Source organism: Diorhabda carinulata, chromosome X, assembly GCF_026250575.1.
Source record: "Diorhabda carinulata isolate Delta chromosome X, icDioCari1.1, whole genome shotgun sequence".
In the NCBI taxonomy this organism is placed as follows: Eukaryota; Metazoa; Arthropoda; class Insecta; order Coleoptera; family Chrysomelidae; genus Diorhabda; species Diorhabda carinulata.
The window spans coordinates 5520823-5527012 of record NC_079472.1 but is presented as its reverse complement, the minus strand read 5'-3'; positions in this window follow the sequence as shown (position 1 = coordinate 5527012).

Genomic DNA, 6190 nt, shown 5'->3' with positions numbered 1-6190 from the left:
GTATTGATAAAGTTATCAATTATTTTTAATTAGTAAGCATTATGTGAATTTTTTGTGTAAATGAGACCCCGTCGATAAAAAGGATACATTCAAAAAATTTAGCACTGAGGGCTTCCGTTTATTGTAACGTGTCATCCAGTCTAATCAAAATAGGATTTTGTTTTTTATTGTTAAATAAGTACGGGCACTGAGCTATTAGAGGCCTTAGTATGAACCAAACAACAATTCGATAATTATGTATTGCGGTTCTGGGACTCAAACTGTTATTTGTTTCATATTAAGGCCCCTCAACAGCTGAGTACCATAATTATTTAACTTTGAATTTTACTTTGCAATAGCATTTTATCTAACTGTCATTCATTGATAGTTATAACGTTGAGTCAATAATAATTACATTTCTGAAACCTTGTTACTCATTAAATTAGATATTGTCATACAAAATGTTCTCAAATTTTGAATAAACTGAAATGTTATTAACCTTAGGCGAATGTTTAGAAAGTGCAGCTTTTACGCGTTATGCAAAAAAAAAGAAACTGACCAAGTAAAAATACATTTAGAACCATTGGAAGACGTTGTCGAGAAACTGGGAATGTGAGACCTAAGAAAAATAAATTTTGTTCGGCCAAAAACAACAAGAACCGTTAATAAAGAAAATATGATTTTAAATTTAGTTAATGAAAATCAGATAGTTAGCATGAGAAATGTAGCAAGACAAACAATTACGTCTTCTTCAAGTACTTCGTGGATACTTGAAGACAAACAGCTACATCCTCATCACTACAGACAAGTCCAGGAGCTATTGCCAGAGGATTGACCGGTTGAAGTGGATTTTTGTCAAACATTACAAGAAAGGACAACCGTCAATTCAAATTTTTTAAAATGTAGTTTTTTACGGCACTTTTACTCGACAAGGTATGTTTAACTCCCATAATGCACACTACTTGTGTGATGAGAAACCACATGTTTACGTTACAAATCAAAAATCAAATCACATTCTACCTGGAAATTTAAATGGTGATCTGTACCCGGATTTTTTTAACAATCACTTATTTGATATATTGATATATATATTGTTATGGTATGATAATAGTGTGTAATGATGTTTATTTTTATAAATTTTATTTTAAATAAAATCAGATTTTAATTTGGGCGCCATTAATAATTATTTGAATTTCTTTATTTTATTATGTTATTATTATTTTCTTTATTCTCAGGGTATTATATTGTGAGGTCAAATTAAAAAATTTTATTGCGATAAATTGTTATGGTTATAAGGTCAGATTATAATAGTTTTAAGACCGGGTCTGTTCTTTATAATGAATAAAATATTCAAAATATACAATTTCTTAATTAGCTATTACAATTATTTTATTTTACAAACATTCATTCATTCATTCATACTCATAATTACATTCATAAAACTAAATCATATGGAAATGTGAACTCAAATATTATATACTAAAAGAAATACTTAAACTTAATAGAACAGTACCTTAAGTGTTTGTTATGTTGTATTTTTAATTTTTTTTTTTAAATTGGAAATTGTTACGGCCTTGCAGAATAAACAGATACTCCGCTGTAGTTCCACTCCTGTTCTTTTCCTTTTCACAACTTCTTTATCTTGGAAATTGTCCCTTTGTGAGTATTCTCACTTATTTCACTTTATTTAATTGTTTTCACTAATTTCTTATTACTACACTTATACAATTATTAATTATCAATCCTTTGAATATTTTATGCCTTTTTTATCAAGATTTTTTTTTTTAAATTTCAATTAAAATTATTTTATTCTTTTTTCTCTTGCCAAAAAAAATTTTTTCTCGTTGTTGATTTTTTTTTTCATTCCTTTTTTTTTAAACAAACTTTTTTTTTTCTTTTAACCAATGATATTTATTTTAAAAGTTAGTTACTAAATTGTCATTTCTAAATTTTTAAATTATTGTGACTTCATTCAAATAATATTATTCTATAATTTCTTTGTTGTATTTATTTCATTCCTATGTTATTAATTTTATCATTGCAGTTGTCAAAATTTTTATATTTCATCATTTATAACCTTAAAATTTATGTTGGTATGTCACACAAATTTTTGAAGTTGGTGCTCCTGTTTTTATCTGTCAATTTATGGATTAAATTCTTTGATTATACAGGATTTGTCAAAATTAAATAATAATTTAGAATATAGTGTTGGCCAAAACTTAATATAAAGAATGTTATTTATTTTATTGTGATAAACTGCTCTAAATAACCGAATAACAGAACTGAACTTATTGCTTTATTTATATCTTATTATTATTTAATAATTTATTTTGAATATATTCATACCATAACAACATTCCCAAAATTTGTTTTCTTGATTTATTTTATTTATAAAAGAAATAAGAAAACCAAATTTTAATTCTTCTTTTTTATCCTCTGGACAATCCATTATAACTTCATCTTCCCCTTCTTCTTCATCATCATAATTTTTATTCAATTCTTCCTTGTACATATTATTAACTACTTTACCTTCTTCTGGTTGGTTAGCATAAACTTTTGTTTTTAAATACCCCAATAAAAGAAAGCCTAGGGGTGTTAAATCCGGTAACCTAGGTGGCCACTCCATCATCTGCCTCCTTCTACCTATCCAACGAGCGGGGAATGTTTCGTTTAAAAATTGTCGGACAGGCATAGCATAGTGTGGGGGATCTCCGTCTTGTTGAAATACCAGTAAATCTTCGGAAAGGTTATCATCATTTTCTATTATTGTTGTAATACGTGGGTCAACCCCTTCCCTGAGTAACTCAAGATATGATTCACCATTTAAATTTCCGTTGATGAAGAAAGGTCCGACAATGTGGTCGCCTAGGATACCACACCAAACGTTTAACTTTTGGGGATGTTGTGTATGGAATTCACGCATAATATGTGGATCACTTTCAGTCCAATATCTACAATTATGCCTACTTACTAAGTCATTTAATGACCATAAGCATTCATCAGAAAAGCAAATATTGTTTAACAATTGTGGATTGTTATTGATAATTTGCGTCATTGATTCGCAAAACTCTAGACGACGATCAAAATCATCTTCATTCAACTCGTGCACCAACTTAACTTTGTATGGGTGGTACTTGAATTTATGTAGAACTCGGAAAACTGTAGAAGATGAAACACCGATCGCTCTACTTATTGTTGACAACGATTGGGGTTGTTGGGCCTCTAAGCTGACTTGCCCTAAAATTGCCACTTGGGTTGCTTCGTTATTTACGAGTCCCTCTCGCTTATGCACTTTATTGCAAACAGACCCTGTTGTGGTAAATTTCTCCATCAGTTGAATTACATACTTATGAGTTGCATGTCTTCCGTCATGTAATTCGTTAAATATTCTAGCAGCAGCTCTTGCACAATTATTATTTTGGTAGTATAAACCTACAATTTCAATTCTTCTTGCAAAGAGTAAACCATTTCAGAGAAACAAAATAAATAATGTATCAAATTACACTATCAATAGTGACTACAAATTCTAGTTGACAATGTCAAACTTTAATAAAAAGTAGAGTTTTTTGTTGTTTGGATTTTTTAAGTAGAATAAATAGCACAGTTAAAAAGATTAAAGAGTTTGAACTGTTGTACAACCCATTTTAGTACAGGCAAATAAGGTGAAAGTAAATAATAAGTAAAATTTGTGCTCTTAAAAGAAAAATTGTTTATCTCATAAACTAACCACTTTAACCTACAAGTATTATACATTTTTGAAATCAGCTCAAAGAGGAGTATCCAAATTTTACATAAAAAATATGAAAAGTAATTTAAAAAAATAAAGGGGATGCTGCTAGGGGTGAGGGGGTGGCTTTTCCAGTAAGTTTAAATAAGCCATAATGCTTGCCCCTTCAAACATAAATTGACGTGTTTTTGGATTTTTTCTAAATACCAGTATTACAAAAGTTATTAAAGGTGGATACTTTTATCTAAAAGCACTGTATATATATATATATATATATATATATATATATATATATATATATATATATATATATTGATTTAACGCTAAACACCTTGTATACAGAGTTTCCTACTCTCAAGAAGACAATCCTGAAATACTATGGAACAGGAGACCAAACATATTCTGCTTTTTTATCACTAACTATATTCTCCGAAACTAAAATCAGTGTAATAAGAATAATTTGAGGGCTTATTTACTGAAAAGTGCCTTCTACTCTGTAAACGGCTTCTATTCTAATAATAATAATAATATTCTGCGTCACTGGGGTTTTCCTCTGCATATTCAAATTTAATTGTCTTTGTATCTTTATTTAGTTGTTTTTGTTTGTTTTTCAGTTTTGACAAGGTTTTGTCTACAAATTGTAACAATTTTTTGACAACAAAGCATTTCTCTCTCTTAACAAAAATTGCTTCCTATTTTGTTCTTTCCGTCGCTTCATATTTAGCCTGTCTCCATTAATCAGTTTGTCTTGTCCACTGCTGGACATAAGACTCATTTAACTTAGACCATTTTTGTCGGTCTTGAGTATCTTGGATCCAGTCCAGATATTCTCTTCAAATCGTCTGTGGTAGTTCCATGTTTATGTATGCTTTATCGCTGAGACGCCATTTTATTTTGTTTGCTATTCACATATTTCATTTCCTTCAGTGTCTTCCCTCATATCCCTTTAATTGCTCTCTCATACTTATTCTTACTGTGCCCAAACGATGCCAACTGTTGCTGTTAAATTTTTTGCACTTCACTTACTAAGTTTGATTTACCTTCACATCCACTGTTTTTCTCAGTATCTTCATTTCATACATTGTTATCTTCTGATTCAAAATGTTGGTAGTAGTACTGACTTTTAGTTTTGTGCGTTTTGTTATCTCTTTTTGTTGAAAAATATTCTGTTCAGTCTTCAGTATTGTCCACCCTAGTGGATACATTTTTGTCAACACAATTTTCAGTATTCAACGCAAAAGCAATAGAAAAGGAACTCTCTTGTTGTCTGGAAGGGTCAATATCAATACTGTCTTTATTAGTGATTCTAGGTGTAATCTAGAAACTTTAAATAGCTCACTGGCAACACAATATAAAAATGAGATGATTTTCAATATAAAAAAACTGATTTTTCACGAATCTAGAAAAAATATATCTTAATTTGAAAAAAGCTCGTGTTGGTGAAGATTAGATAACGATTACAGAATTGATATTATCAATGTACCTTTAGTACCACTTCAGTATGTTATTGGCGATTGCTAGATTTAAATGATAAATGGCCTATTCGAAATCCACATTAGAATTCGATGAGACATAATTAAATTTATTTTGATGATTAGATCGAAGATATGAACTATTTGTATTTTTAATTGCTATAGTCTATTTTCATGATACGATCATTTTAAATATTATTACAGAATAATCTAAATATTTCCTAAAACTTTCATAAATGTACCTGAGCTAATACATGTTTTCAGGCTACTACTACAACTATAAGTTGTACAGAACAATAGGAAAAGGTTTGAAATTGTCGAAAGCCCTGTATATTGAAAATTACATAACCGTTTCATAAGATCTAGAAGGACTTATTTGCCAATAAAAGTTAGGAATATTTTTTATTTTTATCCATATACTAAGGAGGTCCAAGATGTTTATTCTTAACGGTTTAGTTAAGTTCCAACTTGCAAGGTGCTGTGTGAATCTATTGTGACTTCAAGTGTGATTATGGAAAATTTGGATGGGCCGCATAAACGCGGAAAAATCGGTTGAAAAATCTACGATTCACAGAACTATTAAAGAAAACCAAAATTCCAAATAGAAAACCAAGTACATGCGACACATTAGCACACTTAGGAAAATTTCAAAACTAACATGTTTGCGCTTTAAAAATCATTCCAGAAAGTCTGTTTTGATAAAATGAAACGATATTATAGCATGGAGAAGAAACTACCTATTAGCTATAAAAAATGAGGCACCAAAGAAGAAATATTTTTTATTTAGATGAAACATGAGTCAATGAGAGATATATACCAAATAAATTTTGACAAGATGAAACTGTTACAAATTAAAGACAGATTTTTTCAATTAATTCATATACTGGTTTAAATCCAACATTAGAAAAAGGGTGCAGAGTGATAATACTACACATAGGCAGTTCAAACGGTTTTATTGACTTTTGAATCTACTCGTTCCGATGACTACATTCGTGAAAACATGATTGCTGAT